Source organism: Pinus tabuliformis, chromosome J, assembly GCF_031772625.1.
Source record: "Pinus tabuliformis cultivar Carrire ecotype Pingquan chromosome J, CPIR1, whole genome shotgun sequence".
In the NCBI taxonomy this organism is placed as follows: Eukaryota; Viridiplantae; Streptophyta; class Pinopsida; order Pinales; family Pinaceae; genus Pinus; species Pinus tabuliformis.
In genome coordinates this window covers 1,079,024,630-1,079,049,197 of record NC_142295.1, presented here as the reverse complement: position 1 = coordinate 1,079,049,197, position 24,568 = coordinate 1,079,024,630, and the positions used below count along the sequence as shown (strand labels likewise).

The window sequence follows — 24,568 nt, the reverse complement described above, 5'->3', positions numbered from 1 at the left end:
AAATAAATAAAATGAACAAAAAAAAAATAAAAAATAAAAAGTTAAGAAAAAATAAAATTATCTCACAAATCAAAAAAGAATTTGGAAAAAAAAATAAAAAATTTAAAGATATATATATATATATATATATATATATATAATTAAGTAAGTAAAAACAGAGAAATTAAAAAAAAAAAAACATTAGCAAAAACCAGGAAAAAAAGAAGAAGAAGAAATAAAAAACAAACTAGTTTAAAAAAAAAATAGAAAATTAACGAAAATAAATTAAAAAACTAGTGAAATTAATATTAAACAAAAAACAAAAAAAAAAAAAAAAAAAAAATAAAACAGAAAAACAAAAACAAAAACAAAAACAAAAAAAAAATGCATATTTTTATTAAAAAAAATAACTAATTATTTTTTAGTAAACCTATAATTTTTATTAAAAAAAAAAAAAAAAAAATTAAATTTAAATTTTATTTTAAACAATCTTTTTCTTTAAACATTTTTTTTAAATTTAAAAATACAAATAATGAAAAGAAATTAATTTTTTTTTCAAAAAAATTTAATTTTTTAATTTCAAATTTAAAAAATTATTACAAAAAAAAGAAAAAAATAAAAAATAAAAAATAAAAAATTTAACGGATTTTTTTGTTTCTCATATATATATATATATATATATATATATCGTTGTGGCCCTCGCCCCCCGGCCGCCCATGGTGGCGCGGCCGTGGGCGGAGGTGCTTGTGGGCAGGCCCTCCGCCCACGACCGCGCCACCACAGGCGGCCGGGGGGGCCAAATATATATATATATATATATATATATTAAAAAACAAAAATTTCGTTAAAAAAAAATTAATTTTAATTTTTTTTTTGTAATAATTTTTTTTAATTTGAAATTAAAAAATTAAATTTTTTTGAAAAAAATTAACTTTTTTTTTAATTATTTGTATTTTTAAATTTAAAAAAATGTTAAAAAAAGAATTATAACTTTTTTAATAAAAAAAAAAAGTTTGTTTAAAAAAAATAATTTTAATTTTAATTTACTTTTAAATAAAAATGTTAGGTTTAATAAAAATAATTATCATTAACTTAAAATATATATATATATATATATATATATATATATATGCATTTTTTGGTTTTTTTTTTTTTAATTTGAATTGAAAAAAAAATCAAAAATAGGTTTTTTTTTTTATAAATTGTAAATGTTTTTTTATTTTCTTATTTATTTTTTCATTTGAAAAGACATATATTTTCTGCCATTTTCATATTTTTTTTAGCTTTTTTTTTTTTTTTTAATTTGATTTTTTTTTTTTAATATTAATTTTACTAGTTTTTTAATTTTTTCATTAATTTTCTATTTTTTTTAAACTAGTTTGTTTTTAATTTTTTTATTTTTTTTTCCTAGTTTTTGCTAATGTTTTTTCTTAATTTCTCTATTTTTACTTATATATATATATGTATATATATATATATTTTAATTTTTGTTTTTTTCCAAATTCTTTTAGGGTTTATGAGATAAAAAAATTTTAACATTTTTTATTTTTTATTTTTGTCTTTTTTATATATTTTTTTATATTTATTTTTTAGAGACAATTATTTCATTTGGATTAAAAATTTAATTAACAATGTATAAATATGTAGAATATCGAAAATGCAAAATATCGACCTTCTTCTTTAAATATGCAAAACAATAAAAACCTCATTACAAAAAAAAATAAAAAAAATAAAAACAAGATAATATGAAGAAGATGACCACTTCCAAAATTATTAAATTTAAAAAATAATTATTTACATTTAAAAATTTAAAGTCAAAAAATAGGTCTTTTAAAAAAAGGGTGTGATGCAGAATAACCACTCTTTTAAATCAGCATGAAAATCACTACCATTCTAAAACGCAAAGTACATAAAAAAAATTAAAGTGCCAAAAACTATGCTCTAAAAAAACATGTGTGTTCTGCATCACCCCTTTTCAAAATCGGGTCACTTTTTTGCTATCTTTACAAAACGGGTAACAGTATCAGTTCCCATTTCAAAGTTTACATTGTTAAGGAAAACGTTGTACAGAAGGACAAACTTTCATGCACTCACTGCAAGAAGGATGGACACGATGATGAACACTGCTGGTCTTTTCATCCGGCGCTGAAACGCAAGAAGTTTGGTGGTAAGAAGAAGAAGACTTTTGTTGCTATTCAGAAAGATTTGGGGTCAGACTCAGGTGATGAAACAACAGTCACAGCCACAGGTATAAAAGGTAAAAATTTTGAAGCATCTACAAGTAATTATGCTCAATCTATTGATAATGAAGATAATGAGAGGAAAAGACATACGCTTTTTCATATTAGAGTTATTTCCAAGCACCAAAAGATTGATACTTTATTTGATAGTGGTTCACAAGTAAACTTGATTTCTAAAACAATTGTAAAGAAGTTGGGCTTACTAACAATACCTCACAAGAAGCCATATCCATTAGGTTGGGTATGTGATAAATCAAAGCTACAAGTGACTAGACAATATAAACTTAGGTTTGCTATTTGGTCAACATTTGTAGATGAGGTTGAGTTAGATATAGTTCCTTTGGATATATGTGGTATTGTTTTAGGAAGTCCTTACTTGTATGATATAAAATCCATTTTCTATAGAGCTGAAAATAAGTATCAACTCACTAAAGATGGAATATAATATATTGTAAGAGCTCATACACTCAAAAATAACTACTCTCTCATAAACTCAGGGCAGATGAAAAGAATTGTAAATTCATGCAAGCAATTTTTACTAATGGTTGTAAAGGAAAAGAACGCTGATAAAACCAATGTATTTGAAGGGTGTGATGCTAAACAAAAAGTTGATTTAGATAAAGTTGTTTCATAATATGATATCCTATTTCAAGAACCTAAAGGTCTGCTACCCAAAAGGGAAATAATACATGATATTCATTTACAGCAAGATGCTCCATTTCCTAACATTAGAATGTACAGGTTATCCGCTTTAGAGAATGCAGAGATCAAGAAGCAGGTACAAGAGTTGCTCAATAAAGGGTTCATAAGACCAAGCACATCACCATGTGGATCTCCAATTGTGTTGGTGAGAAAGAAAGATGGTTCATGGAGGATGTGCATTGATTACAAAGCACTGAATAAAGAACGATCAAGAATCGTTATCCTCTTCCTCGCATTGATGATCTATTAGATCAGCTGAAAGAAGCAGTTTACTTTTCCAAGTTGGACTTGTGTAGTGGATATCATCAGGTCAGAGTTGCAAAACAAGATGCATGGAAGACTGCTTTCAAGACAAAGCAAGGGTTGTATGAATGGTTGGTTATGCCTTTTGGCTTAACTAATTCTCCTGCCACTTTCATCAGAGTTATGAATGATGTACTCCGACCTTTTATTGATGATTTTGTAATTGTATATTTAGATGGTCCAAAATGGATTTTAGATAGACTCCTAAGTCTATGTGTTCCTCATTGAGGAAAATGAAATTCCAAGGAAGTTCTTGGAAATAGCCCCATTGCAGAGATATTTTCATTCTGAATCTATTGCAACTTGAATGGGCAAAAATGGACTTAGGATGCAGAAGTTATCGTAGAAAGAAGATGCCCTATGCTCTTTAGAAAAAGAGGAAAAATCCTCTAAAATGGGCAAAAAAAACCCTTATAAAGGGAAATCACATCGGACAAGGGTAAAAGAGTGGACTTAAGTGGAAAGGGGAGAAACCCCCGATCGGCAATCCCCGACATATCGGGTCAGAGGCAGACATGCGATATAGCATAAGGACCGAGCCGATGTGATACTGCGATCGCCGAAATTGGCGAATCGGCATCAGCGATGGCATGGGAATTAAGGCAGGACCCAGGTCGAGCGATATTGCGATCGTCAATATCAACGTCGGTGGATCGGCGTCGGCATAGGCCATGCCATATGGAAAGACCCCCGGGAATTTGCGATATGAAATTGCGACATGTCGCATCGCAAAATCACGTCACAAAAATACAAAGGGAATGCGCCGATGCGATGAAACTAGACCCGAAAGGGTTATAAATGCAGCTATATATTATTTCAAGTCCGATATGAGCCATTTCATCAGGATTTCCCGTGTTTTAATATATCTTTCAAATACAAAGGAAACCTCGGCACAGGGGAACTTGCGACCTGCGATAGCGATTAAAGAAGGATCTGATAGGAGTCTAGGGTGGATTTAATGATATTTCAGGTCTGATAAACAGTAGATTAGAAAATTTTCCCATGTTTTACAATGTTTCTCTATGTAAACAAGGAACGACTGTTTCTAGGGATTTCAAGTGCCGATGGTTCCTTCCGTTACAGAATAGGTGGTCACCATCCCTGAAGGCATTTGGCAATGATTGCTAACGCTCATAGGGGGATTTGAGCGAATAGAGGCCAGGAGCCAGAGAGCCCAAAAGAGGAAAACGAACAAACAGCACTGATTGGCTTAAAAGCCACAGAATGAAAGACACAAAAAAAATGAGGAGAGAGCGAAGGCGCAGTTAAGAAAAAAAACAAGAGTCTAAGCCAAAGCAAGAAGCTAAGACGAAAGAGAGAAGTGCAGAACGGGATGCAAAGAGAACGCAAAGCTAATGTGCAGAGTAGTCGAGTGGAGTCACTTGGAAGTCAAGTGAAAAGCTCGAGAGCTGTCATTTGTAGAGAGCTAGAGCTAGAGCCGAGGATCGGAAAGCTAAGAGCTTCAGAGCCAGGGAGAGATGGTGTCTTGAGCCCATTGTTCTTGTGTAAAACAATGGAGTTGAGCCAAGAGCTTGTAAAAGGACTTTTGCATAATCCTAGAGAGCCTAGTCAAGTTGATTAGATCTCAAGGAGATGTAGCCCAAGAGTTCTGAGTGAACTCCACAATAATTTGTTATCTTATGTGTGATGCTTGTTGCTGCATTGTTCATTGTTATATGCTTTATATTAGTTTAAACAAAATCATTTACAGCACATAAACAATTTAAACAAACATAATCATACACCCATTATTTCCAAACACATATTTAATTCCGCATTGGTTAATCATAAAGACTTGGGGATATTTAGGCTTTGAAAGTGGGAGAGGTTCTTGTAAGTTTGCCAAAAAAGCCTAAGTGCCCCATTTTCAGATCAGGTAGTATTGGAGCCTGAGATTGGTTAACCCCACCTTCAAGAAGGTTATATCAGAATGCTTGATTGACAGGTCAAAGATTGCTTGTCTGAAAGGTGTTTGGGCAGTCAAGGATTGATTGTCTGACTGATTGTATGCTTATTATAGACTGACTATTTTCTGAGTTGCAGAGGAGAAGGGAAAGCTATTGATAGCTCAGTCCATGAAGGAAAAGAAGGAAGAAGGGTTGAAGACATTCTTCTGTTCCAAAGGACCTCAAAGTGATCCTTGGAGCACAAGAGGTTTGTTGCAAAAGGTTGCTTAATAAAGCCCTTTATTAATCTTGTTTGAAGTTCTTTTGTTCAATGATATAATGACAACCTCTACAAGTGAATCCTCAAATTCCTCCTTCATCACATGACTCTATGATGGAGACTTGAAGCAAGACTCTTTCATCATGATGGACAAGGTGAGAGAAATGTATGAGGATGGAAGGAAGAGCAACATACCTAGAGAGCAGTTGAATTCCATGAAGGAAGAGAATCAATTGCTTTCCGATAGACTGCATGAAATGGAGAAGCAACTTCATATTGAAAATATGAACCTGAAAAGGATGCATGAGTTGGAGTCATAGCTCTTTGTTTCCAAAGAATCCTTGGTCAAATATCAGCTTGAAGAAGAGGTAAACCATTCTAGTTTGTCTTCAAATTCCTCTAAGAATGCTTATATTGGTTCTTTTGAAAAACATACTAGAGGCATAGGTTCCAAGCTAATGTCCAAGATGGGCTATGAAGGAAAGGGCTTGGGAAAGCATGCACAAGGTATTGTTGAACCAATAATGGTTGAGGAAAGGCCTAAGTATTTGGGTCTTGGCTATGGATAGTCTTATGGAGAGAGTTCCAAAGCTACCATGAAGGCCATTGAAACAGTCCCAAGAAGGAGTTTCATTTCATGTCCTCTACCTCAGAAGTGTGAAGATTGTATTCAGGAGGAATGCAATGGCTTGAAACATCACTTGCAGGATGCAGGTGTTCAGAAGCACACACTTGAGCCAGAGAGTTGTGGAAACTCTAACAGCCTTGAAGAGATTGATGGTGTTCCAAAGGGAGTCACTTCTTCATTTGCTTCACCTCCTCATGAAGGCAATAAAGGTGAAAGAGGCAGGTATAAATCTGGTTCTAAGCATCTTCCTTTTGATTTTGCAAAGCATGATAAATTTCCACATAGATATGGGAAAAGAATTGCATGTTCCTTTTGTGGTTGGGATAACCATCATGTTTCTAGATGTTGGAAGAGAATGACCACATACAGGAAACTTTTGAAGGAAAAGAAGCAAAAAGCCAAAGGTCCATTGGACAAGGCAAATCATGCTGCCAAGAGGATGCACATGTGTTGCACTTACTGCCATAAGCAAGGGCATCTTGTTGAAAGGTGTTGGACTCTGAATCCAACAATGCTTCCACAAAAGCTGAAGAAAGTGGAAAGAGAAGATGGAAGAAATGGAAATGAAGTTTCCATGGATGATGTGCTTCTGAATGATTCACATGTTGATGTTGATGTGCAGACAAAGGAAAAGCCTTTGAATTGGATTGGTAAGAAATGGTTAGAGTTCTTTTCCAATTAAGGATTGCATGTCTATTGATGCATCTATTTGCATTTATTTTTGATGAGATGCAAGTTGTGGGTTTCTACCAAGATGGTGAATGGAAAAAGGTTGAGTAGGAGACTCACTTTGTTGCTGCAACATTATATGTCATTTCAACTTCGAAAGTACAGTGTGCTTAAGTGAAAGTTGAAGGATGAAATGCATGCATGAGCATGATGTGCATGAACATAGGGATGTTGATGTTTTCCTTTTATTTGAACATGTATGTGTAATTAACTTGAAGGGTTGATTGCTTGTTGTAAACATGCAAGTCATATTGACTTCGGAAAAATTGACTTGGTCTCCAAGATAGAGATAGTGATGAAATGTTTCATCTTTTGAAAAGAGTCCTAATGGTATTTTTCTACATGCTTGACTTGAAGGGTCATTTATTTTAAAGGCATGTTTTGTGGGCTTATTGTCTAGTCCATCATTTGTATGCAGATGTAAGACATGGAGGTGTTCACAAGATGTGAAATATGTTTCTTTTGTTGAAGCAGGAGTTTAGTCCATCCAGTTGTTGTCAGTATTCTTGTTGTTGTTAACAATTGTTGTTAACAACTTGTCAAACAGGTACAAATGAAAGTTTTGTGGAGTAGATGTACTTCATATTTGTTTGAGCCACCTTGGATCAATGATCAAGGCAAAGAAGTTCAAACTACCTTTTGTGACCATCTAAGTAGGAGTTCTACAGGAAGGCAAAGAAGAAGGCAACTCTTCCCAGGAGGACTAGCATATCCAAGAAAGAAAATGGTCAAAGGATTTGGTTTAGAGGCACTATGCAAGGTAAGTGTATGTACGCTGGAAGAAGAGGGTGTTTTTTGGAGACCAAAAGTTCTTTTAATAGGAAGGCGTGATCCAAAATGGATTTTGGATAGACTCCTAAGTCTAAGTGTTCCTCACTGAGGAAAATTAAACTCTAAGGAAGTTCCTGGAAATAACCCCATTGCAGAGATCTTCTCATTCTAAATCTACTGCAACTTGAATGGGAAAAAATGGACTTAGGATGCAGAAGTTATCGCAGAAAGAAGATGCCCTATGTTCTTTAGAAAAAGAGGAAAAATCATCTAAAATGGGCAAAAAAACCCTTATAAATGGAAATCTCATCGAACCAAGGCAAAAGAGTGGACTTAAGCGGAAAGGGGAGAAATCCTCGATCGGAAATCCTCGACATATCGTGTCGGAGGCAGACAAGCGATATAACATAAGGACCGGGCCGATGCGATACTGCGATCGCCAAAATTGGTGGATTGGCATCGGTGATGGCATGGGACTTAAGGTGGGACCCCAGGCCGAGCGATATTGCGATTGCAGATATTGGCGTCGGCATAGGCCATGCCATATGGAAAGACCCCGAGACTTTGCGATATGCGATTGCGACATGTCACATCGCAAAATCGCATCGCGACAATACAAAGGGAATGTGCCAATGCGATGAAACCAGACCCGAAAGGGTTATAAATGTAGTTGTATATTATTTCAAGTCCGATATGAGCCATTTCGTCGAGATTTCCCGTGTTTTAATGTATTTTTAAAATACAAAGGAAACCTCGGCACAAGGGCACTTGCGACTTGCGATAGCGATTGTAGGCGGACCCGATAGGAGTCTAGGGCAGATTTAATGATATTTCAGGTCCGATAAATGGCAGATTGGCGAATTTTCCCGTGTTTTACAGTGTTTCTCTGTGTAAACAGGGAACGACTGTTTCTGGGGATTTCAAGCATTGATGGTTCCTTCAGTTATAAAATAGGTGGCCATCATCCCTAAAGGTGTTTGGCAATGATTACTAACGCTCAGAGGGGGATTTGAGCGGACAGAGGCCAGGAGCCAGAGAGCCCAGAAGAGGAAAATGAACAGACAACGCTGATTGGCTTAAAAGCCACAGAATGACAGAGACAGAAAAAAATGAGGAGAGAGCGAAGGCGCAGCTAAGAAAAAAAATAGGAGGCTAAGCTAAGGCGAAAGAGAGTAGTGCATAATGGGAAGGCAAAGAGAATACAAAGCTAATGCGCAGAGCAACCGAGTGGAGTCACTTGGAAGTCAAGTGAAAAGCTCAAGAGCTATCATTTGCAGAGAGCTAGAGCCAGAGCCGAGAGCCAGAGCCAGAGTCGAGGGCCGAAAAGCTGAGAGCTTCAGAGCCAGGGAGAGATGGTGTTTTGAGCCCATTGTTCCTGTGTAAATCAGTGGAGTTGAGCCAAGAGCTTGTAAAAGAACTTTTCCATAATCCCAGACAGCCTAGTCGAGTTGACTAGAGCTCAAGGAGATGTAGCCCAAGAGTTTTGGGTGAAATCCACATTAATTTGTTGTCTTATGTGTGATGCTTGTTGTTGCATTATTATATGCTTCATATTAGTTTAAACAAAATCATTTACTGCACATAAACAGTTTAAACAAACATAAGCATACACCCATTATTTCTAAGCACATATTTAATTCTGCATTGGTTAATCATAAAGACTTGGGGATATTTAAGCTTTGGAAGTGGGAGAGGTTCTTGTAAGTTTGCCAAAGAAGCCTAAATGCCCCATTTTCAGATCATTACATGACATTCTTGTTTTCAGTAAAACATGGGAATAACATTTCAAGCATGTAAAGCAGACTTTAGATGTTTTGAAAAGAGAAAATCTCTGTGTGAAGTTACCAAAATGTGAATTTGGAAAAACATCTTTAAATTATTTGGGTCATATTGTAGGGGATGGTGAATTGAAGATAGATCCCTCTAAGGTTGAAGTCCTTGTGAACTAGCTTAAACCCAAATCTGCTACAGAAGTTAGGAGTTTCCTAGGAGCAGCACAATATTGGAGAAAGTTTATTGCTAACTTTTCCTTGATTGGAGCTCCCTTACATGCTTTAACAGGATTGAACAAGGTGTTTCAGTGGAGAGGCAAACAGCAGAAAGCCTTCGACACCTTAAAAGAAAAAATTAGTACAACACCAGTACTAGCACTGCCAGATCTTCAATGACCATTTGAGATTGAAATAGATGCCAATGACTATGCCATGGGAGCATTGTTGATGCAACACGGTAAACGCATATGTTATCATTCTGAGACATTTACTTCTGCAGTAGTTAATCATCCCACATGTGATAAAGAATTATATGCATTAGTATAGAGTGTGAAAAAGTAGAAACATTACCTAATGGGCAAAGAAACAATCATACATACATACCATCAACCACTTCAATATTTGCACTCACAAACTAAATTATAGCAATCAAGACACTATAGGTGGATGGTTTTTCTACAGCAGTTTCATCTTGTCATCAGATATAAAAAGGGAATACACAATAAGGTTGCAAATATTCTATCAAGACTAATCATAAATGCATCTACTATACTTAAGAATAACTTAGTATTGCATGAAAGCTACATTGAACAATATGCTCAAGATGTAGATTTTAAAGATGTATATGCAACTTTAAGTCATGGAAAACAAGTAGAAGAATTGGATTATCATGTCAGGGACCAACTCTTATATCACTTGATAAAGTTATGTGTTCCTCAAACTGAAAGAATTAACATAATCCGAGAAGCACATACTTCTCTAATACCAAGTCATTTTGGTGTAAGTAAAACAGTTTCACAACTACAAAGGTTTTGTTATTGGCCAAGAATGCATGAAACGGTTTCTAGATATACTAAAGGGTGTACTATGTTTGCTACAAGCAAGCCCAATAATAAAAAATTAGGCTTGTACACTCCACTTCCAGCTCCTTCTCGTCCTTGGGAAAGTGTTTCCATGGACTTTGTTGGGGATTGCCAAAATCTAGAAAAGGTCATGATTATTTATATGTTATTGTGGACAGGTTTAGCAAAATGTGTATTTTAATACCTTGTAACAAGCAGATTATAGCTGAACAAACAACGAAGTTGTTCTTTCAACATGTATGGGTTCATTTTGGGTTACCCACTTCTATTGTATCTGATCGAGATTCCTTATTTGTTGGGAAGTTTTGGTCAAGTCTATGAGAGTTGATGGACACCAGATTGAAGAAGAGCACAACATTTTATCCACAAACAGATGGCCAAACAGAGGTGGTCAATAGGACAGTGATCTAGTTGCTCAAGGGCTATTGTAGCAAGCATCCTAAGCTTTGGGATGAACATTTGTGTTATGTGCAACATGCTTACAACCGTGTCAAGCACTCTTCTACTTAGAGATCTCCTTTTGAGACTTGTTTTGGTTTTACACCAAAGTCTCCCTTGGATTTTGTCTTTAGTAAAGACATAGCAGTTGATGGACACAATGATGTGGACAAAGAAACCAAGTTCATTGAACAGATCCAAGAAATTCATCGGGCAGTGCAGGAACAACTGGAAAGAAGCCAGACCAAGTATAAGGTAAGGCATGACAAGCATTGAATTGAGCATAGCTTCCAAGTTGGTGATCAAGTCCGGTTGTACATCAGCAAAGAAAAAATGCAAAGTGAAGGTAAGAAGCTGAAGCCAATAAGGTATGGGCCTTTCAAGATACTTGAGAAAATTGGTGAAAACACTTTTCGCCTTGATTTGCCAGCCTATATGCATATCTATTCAGTCATTAATGCAGAGAACTTGAGACTATATGAACCTTCATTGATTGAAGATCCCGAAGAGCAAAGTCAATTGCCTTCTATTGATGATCTGTTGCTTGAATATCTCAATGAGTTGCAGGAAGATACAGTTCTGGACAGGAAGGTGAGAACTACGCGCAGAGGGGATGTTGAGTACCTGAGAATCAGACTCAAAGGTTCAAAACCAAGCAGTGCAAGATGGATAGAGATTGGACAAGTGAGGAAGTTGTATCCTCACTTGATCGATGCTTAAAAACCAACTTTTGGTGGTCCAAAAGCTTTTTCAGTGGGAAGGCATGATCCAAAATGGATCCTAGAAACCCTCTAAGTCTTCAAAAATAAAAAACTATCGCAAATGATGATCCTTTAAAAATGGCAGAAAACACTATTAGGAGTGAAAAACATGAAGAAACTGTGAGAAACAAAGCTATCAGAGGCTTGAACAATGATGCACAGGAGCCATCGGATCTGGCTGATCAACCATCCAAATCTGATCAGCATATCGCAATCGGCAATGGCAAGCGGAGGCTATCGGAGGCTACCATATGAAAGTTGTGATCACCATCAGCGTGAGTCAACAAGGACCATCGATCAAGCGTGCAAATCGAAGGCCCAGGTTAACCCGTAATATCACATTGGCAAAATACAACGAAACGCTTAGCAAAGGGCCCGGGCACTATGCGATTGCGATATCACAATATCGCATCGGAGTGATACAAAGGAATGAGGGCCGATACATACGCGACTTGCGATAAAGCTGGACCCGACGGGACTTATGGGTAGAAATATATATCTTTTGAGTCCCGTGAAAAGGGGCTTTTCTGTGTAAATTCGCGTTTTTGTTAAATAAACGAAAATGAAAGGGAATGCGAATGGGGTGATAAAATGGACCCGAAAGGGTTTATATACGCAACGATATATGTTTTGAGTTCTGTAATGAGCGGGATTTTGGGCGGGCCTTTGGCGATAAGTGTTATTGGCTGGGTTCCACCTAAGCCCATACACTGGCCGCCACATGGCTAGGCGTCGGATAGAGAAAACCACCCTTTTCGAGTGGGTAATCTCCACGCGCATAAGCCACCCGAAATCAATAATAACTTTTGGATCAACGATCACTTGCGATAGCGCCCAAAGACGGATCCGAAGGGATTACGGGGTGGAATTAATAATATTTCAAATCCAATATACCATGTTTGGGTGGATTTTCCCGTGTTTTTGTGCATTTCTCTGTGTAAATAGAGAACAACTGTTTTGGTGATTTCTAAAGCGTTGATGGTTCCTTCCGTTGCAGAATAGGTGGCCACCATCCTTAAATACATTACACCATGATTTGGTTAACACTCAGAGGGGGTTTGAACGGGCAGAGGCCAGAAGCCAGAGAGCCCAAAAGAGGAAACCAACAAATAGCGCAGATTGGCTTAAAAGCCAAGGAATGACAGAGACAGAAGCAAGCAGTGATAAGATAGAGAGAAATAGAGGCAGAGAAGGAGACAGAGAGTTTGGGTACTCAGAGAGACTTAGGAATTCAAGTAAACCCCTGTTGTTTTATATCTATTGTGTTGAGACTCAAATTGAGCTGACTTTTGTAAAACTTTTCTCTTGAAGACATATTAGAGAGGTCACCACTGAAGGCTGGACTAGGAGACGCATCCCAGGAGTTTTGGGTGAACTCCTTGATTATCTTGCTATGTTATGTGTGTGTGTCTGTTATGTATCTTTAACTGCTTCATTGTCTATATTATTCGCAATCTTATCGATTCGTTGCACTAAATAATATAGGCAAATCCATGCACATGAGTCTGTAATACCTTAATATTAGTCTAAGATCTCATTTTCAGATCACATGGAGATGTTGCCAAGTGGAGGGTAGATCGGCATGCACTTGGAGGGTGCCTTGAGGGTTTGAGAAACCATGCAGCACGTAAACCAAACATAAATTTGTAATCTCGGTCCGGTTCGTTCCAATTATGTTTGTACCATAATCATAATCACATATTTAAATTAATCATATGAGTAAGGTGTGATTGTACTGCTTTAGTTAATTTTGCAATTATATTGAATAGCCTTTATTGTAATTTGGATGAGCTAGGCATTATAAAGGAGTTTAAATATTTTTTATTTATTTATTTACCTTATACTTAGGTTATGTAGGTGTGACATTTTCATTTTAATGGCAATAGGGATTGACGAATTTCGAGCATGAAGAAATAACGGAGTGAGTTAAGTTTACAATAATTGGAAGTTGGAAGAGCCAAAGAAGCCACTGATGTATGTCTTCACATTTTCATGGATGGATTCCACTTTTATTCAAAAAAAAGTGCGCCACATCTTAATGGATGGCTTCTACTTTTATTCAAACTAAAAAGCCAGAGTCATAAGTAGTAGGGATTGACAAATTCCAAGGAAGCATGAGAAAATGGAGTGAAGTAATTATTGCAGGTTTGAAGACCGACTGGTACATAAACAAAACAAAGTGCGTCTCATCTTCATGGATGGCTTCTACTTTTATGAGAAATGTTGTTGAATTATGATCCCAGGAGTCTGCTTAAGAAAGGAAAATAAGAAATGGAACATTTCACTCTTAGTTGTATTCAACCCACAGAAACATGATCGCTGCTCAGTGGAACGAACATCAATTGCATTGGCTTTAATGAATGATTACAATCTTTGGCATTCGTGGATACATCGTTTTAGATGCCATTTTTAGTCAATAAAATTTCCACTACCCAGAGTGGGGAGGAGCCATGCGTTGGATCGGGCTTGCATTTATGGTTCCGATATTTTTCCTGAGTATAAGGATAAAGGTGAGGAAATTTATAATATTTAGAAATACATGTGTTTTATTAATATAATTTTAAAACTTATATATATTTTTTATTAATATTATTTTAAAATTTTTAATTTAGGGTATTGTATTTTATCAAATAATTTATTAATTTAAATTAATAAAACATTAAATGTCAATTATGATTTTGGAGGATATTTCAAAATTATTTTTATTTTCTTAAGAGTTTTATGTTAACAATTTCACCCAGTGAAAGTCTTCCTCTTATGGACCACCAACTAGTCATTTTAAGTGGTGCCATCATTTAAATATTTAAAAAATAAAAATAACTTTTATTTTCATGTGTGATTTTCCTCTCAAACTTTTAATTATAATACTTTAACCAATAACATAATAGAATAGTTACATTTAAATACTTTATAAAATAGATTTTATTTTTATATATAACTCTATTTTTTTTTTTATTATATATGATTTCTATAATTTATCATTTTCCCAATGTGATTCAACCCTGAATCCCATAACATAATGGAATACTATCATTACTATCATTATTTAGATATTCTATAAGAGATTTTATTTACTATATATGATTCCCACTCATGTTATACATGATTTCCATCGTCAAATTATACATATAGAAACCAATTTGACCTACAGAAACCAGTTACTGAAAAAACTCTGAAATACCGTGTGGCATATTTCGCTTTATAGGAAATAACATGTCTAATGTTACTAAGAGCATAAAACACGATATGAATATTTCACTCCGGCATTTATAGAAAGAGAGGGTGTGGAATATTTAGCTCCATAGTGGGCCGACTAAACGATTAAATTGAATTGAATGAATGATTGCGATCTTTTCGCGTGCGAGGGGACAGGGTTCTACCTGCCAGTTCCAATACGGGAAGATTCCACCGCATATTATGTTATAATAATATTTATAGGTTTTATTATTATGTTAATTGAATTTTATTTAATATGAGATTTATCATGTCTCGAGAGATTAATTTTTTTTGGTGTTAAATTTGAGGAAAGATTTACACCTCCAGGGATCTTCATGATAGATTTGGTGTTATCTAAATTGGTTCCAGTGGAGGGTAACAACATCACATGTTTAGATTATCATTATTATATATGTGTTTGAGATAAAATTCAAAATTCATATTATGTTTTCTTTGCTTGGCATGGCCATATTATTCTCTTCTTTATTTTGGTATATGTTGCTTTCCTTGAATGGTTTGTAAATCCTTATTTGGATACTTTGAATGATTTGTGTGTTTATGTGTTTGGATTTGGATGTTAATGTTTGTAAATGTTACAGTTGTTGTGTTATATTTTTATATGTATATGTAATCTTTTATTAGTGATTAGTTGGTGATGAAGAAGGGAGACAATCTTGTCAATAGTTTGCAAGAGGATTGATATTTCACATCTATTTCATTTAATTTAATTTTAGGTATCATAACTTTTGACAACTGGTTGTTCTAAATAGTGTTCCTCCAAATATTACAAAATATATAGTTTTAGTAATTTACTACGTAAAAATTACCCTTGAAATAATTTTGTTTCTTTGTTTTTGTTTGAAATAAAATTTTTCCTTCAAAAATATTTTGATGATTTTTTTAATTTATTTATTCCCTATTTTGCAAAGTCGAGAAATAATGTATTTTGAATTTTTTTAATGAGTGGCTAGATTTATAAAATATTCACTTTATTTGTTTCTCCAAACAATTATCACATCTCCTTCAAGAATATTTTGATTTGTTTTGATATTTATAAATATACATTTTCCTCTTATAAATATTTTGATTATAATGTTGTATGGAATTACTCTATTAGTAATTTTGAATATATGTAACTGTCTATTAGTAATTAGTTGGTGACAAAGAAGGGAGACTATCAATGTATATCATGCAAGCAATCAAATAAGATTAGAAGCCAACATCTACACCCAAATCAATATATCTAATGCAAAAAATCAAATATAATTAAAAATAAACATTTTCACTAAAATTAATGTGTCTACCCCAAACAATTATATACAAGAATTATAATTGTTGAATTGAGGCTTTTGTGATCCATATTAAGTTTTTATGAGAGATTTTTCGGCGTAAATCACATGATATTTCATTTGTTACGCGTTCCGACCCAACTAGTATAGTTCATCGTCGGGACAAATGAAATATTATGTGATTTATACCGAAAAATTTCTCATAAAGAATTATAGTATTTAACAAAATATGATTAAATAAATTAAATTATATACAAAAGTTATAATCATAATAATTAAATACTCTGGATTAAATTGTCATGTGTAAAAATCAACATTTTCATTAAAATTAATACATATACCCCAAACAACTAAAAAATAAAAAATAAAAAATAAAAAAAAATTATATTTAATAAAATATGATTAAATAAATTAGAAACTATATAAAAGAATTATAATCATAATAATTAAATACTCTGGATTAAATATACACGGGATTAAATTGCTATGGAATGATGGTAGGAGATTAGGTCAAAACTTTTCCATGTGTATGGGTAGAATTGTTAAATTTTTTAGGTTATTATAATATTCATTATAATATAACCAAGTTATAAGTGGAAAATTAATTAGTTAAAACAAGAACATGGTGTTACAGAGGTTTTTTTATTACTAATATTTGCTCATGATATATTATGGGTTAATACTGGCTTTCAAGTGCTTTATACGATAGACTTCGTATATTACTTCTTTGTGGAATTCAACATCCTCACGAGATTGAGACCTAAAAGCAGCAGTTGAAATTGACCCATAATTTATAATTGGTTTGCAGTTTCATGAGAGAGAGATTGCAGATAAAAACCACCTATATAGAAAGTTGTCAAACTCGCACCTTTAGATTTGTAATAAGTGAATTGTTTGGTCACATTTGTGTTTGTAATATTAACATAAAAAAGATAAGAGAAATGTTTATTTTAATGTAGTTATATACAGAGCATGTAAATGATCCGAGATACATTCTAGTTTTATAGATTCTTTTACTGTAATTCTGTGATATATTGTGAATGAGACAGAGAATATATAGATTCATAATTACTGATATTAGTATACAGTTTCAAAGATCTATAATCAAATTGTAGATCTTAGAAGATTTATGAATGGCGATCTGTCCATCATAAATATAAATATGTACGGTTTTAATCATAATATAAAACAGAAGTTTTTTTCCTAGATGGAAAAAGTATTTGCATAAGCGAATTTATTGGTTTCGCATAAAGTGAAATGCATAGTCTAACAACTTTGAAAACATTTCCTGTATCACATTTTTATTTTACTGGCAACAGGATATTTTCATTTTACAGGTAATAGAAATTGACAAGTAAGCATGAAGAAGATCATGGAGTAAGGTAAGCCTACAATGACTGGAAGTTGGAAGACCCCGTGGTGTCGTGTCGTTGTACCGACGTAAAAACAAAACAAAATGCGTTACATCTTCATGGATGGATGGCTTCTACTTTTATTCAAACTACAGGCCCACAGACGAACAACTGGGCCAGTCCACTCATTCTTCATCACTCCACTGTCCAGGCTATGGCCACAGGACTGCGAACAACTTGCGTTCCGCCCTTCACGCATTTCCACAATATTTGACCGAAGGCTTGGCGTCCGTTAGGTTTGTGGTCAGCTGCAATTTTGCTTTCAAATGTCACTGTATAAGTCGCCTTCTGGTTTTGCTTTTCGAAGGCGAGCGTCGTTGGCTGCACGGTTATATTTACGTTTTCAGGGCTCTCGACTGCCATTTCATATACAGACGGTGCTCCTCCAACGTTCGTCACGGTTCTCCTCGTAACACGAACCAAACTACGCGGCTTAAACACCACCGAGAATGATGGATAGTTGAGATCTCCCGGCGCGGAGCGTAATTTGGGGCAGGATGTTGCCTGCCTTGTCAGAATATGAATTTGCTTTGCTGTGTAATTTAGGGTACAGAGAAAGCTAACGTAGTCGTCCATTCCAAGATCATAGAGGAGACCGGGATCCAAGGCAGCATTGGGATTCACATGACCCGCGCCCATTGCAAAGGCGTTTGCCGGTAAAGCGGTGAATGCGTCCCTTATAGGGCTTTTGCGGTTGTCGAATAGCACCGAAGATGTCATGAGAGCCGATTTTATTGCTGCGGGTGTCCATGCCGGATGAGCAGCGCGTATAAGCGCCGCGAGGCCGGTCACATGAGGGCAAGACATCGATGTCCCAGAGATTATATTGAAATCTACTCTTTCCTTGTCGGAGTACGTTGGCCCCGCGTGCCCTGTCCACGCCGCCAATATGTTGACTCCCGGAGCAATCAGGTCCGGTTTAAGGATCTCCGGAACGATGGTATTCGGCCCTCTGGACGAAAATGCTGTTACGACCGGAGCTCGTGCTTTACCAATTACAGTCAGCCCCTCCAATTTCATAGTTGCCATAGGATTTGTACTCGTGTTTATGTAAGCTTTTATGTATTCCCCGGCCTTGGGACCCACCGTGGTCGCCTGTAACAGATAATGTCTGGTCGGCGAATAGTCTCCATCTTCATCCTGATTAACTAGAATCATCCCCGCACCGCCGGCTCGCTGCACGACCAGTCCTATTTCTATAGTTCCGACTTCTCCAAGATCACAGAGTACAATTTTTCCACGGACCCTATCGGGATGAAGGGTTCCATTAATGCAGAAATTTGCATAGTTCTTACTCGAGGCGGTTTTCCCGTATACCAAAGGCAATTGCTCGTTGGCCAGAGACAAGTCTTTGTTGAGGGCGAAGCCCATGTAGCTTTTGCCGTTGCCAAGCACGACGGGAGCCGGGAACTCTCTGTCGATGGTGCTGGCGCCTACGGTGGTTATCCATGGCGCCGTGTTGAAAATCTCATAAGGCCCTGAATTACCGGCCGAACACGAGACAAAAACACCCTTCTCAGTCGCTCCCAGAGCACCAATTGCTATAATATCATCATAATAAGCGGCATCGCTAACGATGCCGAGTGATATCGATAACATGTCGACTCCGTCCGAAACAGCCGCCTCCATTCCCGCAAGCACATCTGAAGTTACGCAGCCCAGAGCCCAACAGACTTTATAGACGGCCAATCGAGCTTTGGTAGCCATACCTCTAGCCGTCCCTCCGGCGAAACCAAGAAAGCTGGAAGCAGGCACCTCCGATCCGGCCGCAGTAGAGGAAGTGTGCGTACCATGTCCTTCGGCACCCCGAGGAGATCTGTAATCGTCTTTTCCGTGGACACGACCGTGCTTGGCTTCATATCCTTTGACAAAGTAACGGGCTCCAATGAGTTTATTATTACAGTGGGACGCATTGAAGTCGGAACCCACTTCACACTCTCCCTTCCATTTCGCGGGCGCGGGAGTACTTAGGCCATGATCGCTGAAGCTCTTGCTCTCGGGCCATATTCCTGTATCCACCACGCCCACGATGACGTCATCACCGTAATGCGACAATGGCCATAGACCATCAGTAGAGCTCAACCCCAGAAATTCCGGGGTCCGAGTAGTATGAAGCCTACCGACAGAGTCCGGCAATACAGCCAAGCATCCATCCATATTCAGCATAGCTTGAGCGCCTGTGCTGGTCAGCTTGGCAGAAAAGCCATGCATCACCGTATCGTACATGTATAGCATAGCAGTGGGATCCGATTTGGATCCTGAAACCTGGTCTATCATTGAAGCGTACCAGTGTTGGTGGAGGCTGAAATGACGGGGTTTCATGGATTTGTCCATGTAAACAATATAAGATTTGATCTCCTCATCATCATCACTAGACGTAGCCAACGCCGGTGAAGGCAGCACTAAACTAATGATCACCAAGACAATTGCGCAGTTACAAGCCTTAATAATCTCCATATCACTAGCAGCGATATGATACAAAATGGCAGCAATGAAATCACGCACAAAGAGGGACTTAATCCCTAGAGCTCATTCCTTGCCGAGAATTCATGCGATGCATGTCTAAATTTATAGGAAAGAGCGTGTATAATATTCCAGGTAAATTCCATGTAATTGAGAAATTTTGTTGAATCATGCTTCCTGCTTGACAAAAGAAAATGAGAACGCGTTTACATAAAGAGATGATGGGATATCTCGCTGTCAGTTGCATTCAACTGAGAGAAACATGATGTGGAATATTTGGTCGAAGAACAACTACATTGGCTTTTAATGGATACAGGGTTTTAGATGCCATTTTTAGTCAATATGTCGTGTTCGAGGATACTGGGTTTTAGATGCCATTTTTAGTCAATAAAATTTCCACGACCTTAACAGGGGAAGAGCCGTGGGACATTAAATTGGACTCGCGTTCGGATCATGTTTTAGGCTTTAGCAGAGGATAAGGTGGGAAAAGTTCAAAATATTTAGGATTATTTTATTTTATTATAATTTTTTATTGATATTATTATTTTTGAATTTTTATATATTTATTTTATTAATTCAATTTAGACTTTTTAATTTGTGGCGGTATTTATACGAAATGTCTCGCTTATAGGTATTTTCTTCCGTAACTAATCTATTTTTAAATTAATAAAATATAAAATTTTATTTATATAAATAGATAGTAAATTTAAGTAAATAGTAAAATGGAGAATTTTTGGAAAATCATTTCTAAAGATTGATGGTGAAAATTACACCAAATACAAATTATGTAAGTGGAAAAAATTTAATTCGGAGATATTTAATATGATTTTAGAGTTTTTAATTCGATTTTTTTATTATGAGATGTTTTATTTACAGACACTAAAATATTAAATTTTAAATGAAGTTTTTTTTTATATATTATTAGTATAGTTATGTTTACTATAATATGTTTAGAGATTTGAACTTATATAAAAGGGAAATGAATTATAGGAAAATAAATTATTCACTAAATCATTTAAACTAATTTTTTTAACAATAAAAATTTAATAACAATATTATTATATCATTTTTATTATTTTAAGTATACTAAAACTTGATAAATAACAAATCTCATATAATCAAATTTAATAGAGTTATGTATACAAATTTTAATGAAAAAATAATTTTAATATGGTTATGTATAAAAAAGTTAATGAAAAATAATTTTATAAAAAATGTTTTTTCATTAAATTTAATAAAATTGGATAAACAATATATTCCATAAATTAATATGAATAGTGAAAATATTATTATATAATGAAACTTTTTTAAATAAAAAATTAGAATAAATTTCAATATAAATGGGAAAATAATCCATCCATTTATAAAATAGTGAATAGTGTCATTATTTAGATACTTCATAAAATAACTTTTATTTTTCATATGTAATTTTTACTCTGAAATATTTTTTATCAAGTTTTAATGAATAATATAATAAAAACTAATCCTCATACAAATAACTATTTTAAATTATTATTATTATTTAAACATAATTTTTATTTTCTATTATGTATTTCTTATCTTAAAACTATTTGAAATTTTATAAGTTAATTATGTATTTCTTATCTTAAAACAATTTGAAATTTTATAAGTTAATATAAATTAAACCCGTTATAAACCAATTACTTTAAATCAATATTATAATAATAACTCAAATCTAAAAATCCTACTTACATATTCCAAGTAATTGTTCGTAATTGTTGACCTACTTTAAATCACTATCATAATAATAATTTTAGCCTCTTAATTGTTACTTTAAATCAATATGATAATAATAATTCAAATCTTAAAAATCCTATAAATTTGTATAGAAAATAACATATTCCACCTAATTACTGAATACCGTGTGGCATATTTCGCTTTATCGGGAATAACATGTCCAATATTCAATAACGTTCTCGAAGGCGTGAAACACGATATTTCGCTCCAGCAGTCAACACAAAGAGAGGGTGTGGACCGCAAAACAATTAAATTGAGTTTGAATGAATGCGATCTTTTGTGTGTGAGGGAACAGTGTTCTACAGGCCAGTTTGTTCCGAGAAAATTCCACCACCTATTTACACTAAACCAATATCTATATGTTTTATTATTAGTCCCAGCCGTTACGGCATGGACGGACCATTAGTAATTGAATTAAGTCTACAATAATTGGAAGTTGGAATTAAGTCATGTTTTATTATTAGTCCCAGCCGTTACGGCATGGACGGACCATTAGTAATTGAATTAAGTCTACAATAATTGGAAGTTGGAAGTTGGAATTAAGTCTACAATAATTGGAAGTTGGAAGTTGTGAGGGGACGCCAGCTTTGTCCGAGAAAATTCCACCACCTATTTACACTAAACCAATATCTATATGTTTTATTATTACTCCCAGCCGTGACGGCATGGACGGACTATTAGTAATTGAATTTAGTGTACAATAATTGGAAGTTGGAAGAGCCACAGAAGCGACTGATGTATGTCTTCACATTTTCATGGATGGATTCCACTTTTATTCAAAGAAAATGCGCCACATCTTAATGGATGCCTTCTATTTTTATTCAAACTAGAGGGCCACGGCCATAAATAGTAGGGATTGACAGGAAGCGTGAGAAAATGGAGTGAGGTAATTATTACAGGTTTGAAGACCCACTAAATGGAGTGAGGTAATTATTGCAGGTTTGAATACCCACTGGTACATAAACAAAACAAAGTGCGTCTCATCTTCACGGATGGCTTCTACTTTTATTCAAGCTAGAGGGCCAGAGGCGTAGTCATCCTATACGAACGACCGGGCCAGTCGTCCTACGCAATAATTATCGTGATGGGCCACCGGACTGCGAACAACTTGCGTTCCACCCTTCACGAATTTCCACAATACTTGACCGAAGGCTCGACGTACTTTAGGTTTTTCGTTAGCTGCAATTTTGGTTGCAAATGTCACTGAATAAGTCACTTTCTCATTTTGCTTTTGGAAGGTTATTCTGATTCCAGTGATCAAATTTGAAGGGTTGGTCTTAATTTTATTTGGAATGGCATAAATTTATCTAACTCTTCAAAGATGAAAAGTTATAAAAAAAATTATACTTTTATTAACAAGTATATATTAAATAAATTCTTTATAAAAAAAAATGTCAAAATGAAATCGTAAAATGTCAAAATAAAATGGTGATCTGAATCTTTAAAATTTAAAAAGTGGCTACATTAAAACACTATAAAATTTTAATAGAATTTAGTAAATAGGCAAACATTTTCTCAATTTCTATTGAAAAAAGGTGACCATATGTTTATTTTATTCATTAGATAATCTTCAAAAATATTTGAGTTTACATCATTGAAAATATAAATCTATTTGCACAATGGAAAAGGTTTTTTTAGTTTCATTTCTTTCTAGTTTATACTATCTTTTTTTTTAAGCTTGAAACAATTTAAAGCAAACCAAAAAAATAAATATATACCTTCCACAACCAAGGGAATTGAACTTTTCTCTTAACATTGCTCAATCAAAGAACACTATCAATAGGCTTTCATCTCCATTAAAAAATTCGAGTTTTATAGATTCAAAAAATTATGTAATTAAAAGGAAAGTTTTCCACATCGACTAGGGAAATATTGTAATATGTAATACACATCTGAAGTGTTGTTGTTGTATGGCTTGGTTGGTCATTTTTGTTGTTGTTTAAGGATGGTTTTCAAATTTGGTCCTTACAATGAATTCAAGTTTTGTGGATATCTTTATCTAATAATGTGCTTTCTTTTCATTGATGTCTTTTTCTAATAATATTGTTTCTTTTCATTAACAATGTCGTTTAATTTTTCTATGATTTCAACATCAACTTAAAAACCCTTCATAGCTGTAGCTACATGGACACCCACACACACAACTTATTTTCTAGATGTCAAATTGAGAAAATGAAGCAGAAAAAGACCAACCAGAAAAAGAAAATTAAGTTGTCGCTGTGTAGGCACACCAATCTTATGTTGTGTGGTTATTAAATAGCCTTGGAGTTTCATTCTAACACTTCTACCAGTTCAAAAATCTACATAATTTTATGGGAAGCACACTTATTATTTCTCAATTTTTTTTTATAACATTAATTTCTATGTTTTCAAAAACTAGAGAGTTAGTAAAGAAAAAAGATTTTTAAGATAAGAGAAGAAATACACGGTTTTAAATGAAGTTTGATTTTACAAATGCTAGGCTTAATAGTAAGCTTGATTACAGTAAGTTCAAACAGAAGAAATGCTAGGCTTTTGTAAGAATTATGGTTGTCAGTCACGGAATCATCTAAAAATAGAAAAGAGATGGTAGTAGTTATTTACAAGAATATAAAAAAAAGTTTGAATAACTAAGTGTAGTTACCACCATCTAATGGGGTAATTTCATAATTGAACAATCCTGTAATGGTTGTCAAAATCGAATAATCTTGTCTTAATGGTTGGTTGACAAGAAAGAAAAAAATTGTTGCAAATTAGGAAAGAAAATGAACATATAACAGAAAATGTGGTTATGATGTAAAAGTGTCAATATTATCACTTTAATCTATTTTTAAACACGATAAAATTACATCTTTAACTAATTTATTGCTATAAAATGAA

The 24,568-nt window shown here is 34.6% G+C and overlaps 1 pseudogene; it reads right to left on the bottom strand.

Moving 5' to 3' along the window:
* Positions 1–17,260: 17,260 nt before the first annotated feature.
* Positions 17,261–20,036, bottom strand: LOC149230710 (subtilisin-like protease SBT1.7 pseudogene; annotated as a pseudogene).
* Between the last annotated feature and the right edge of the window lie 4,532 nt (positions 20,037–24,568).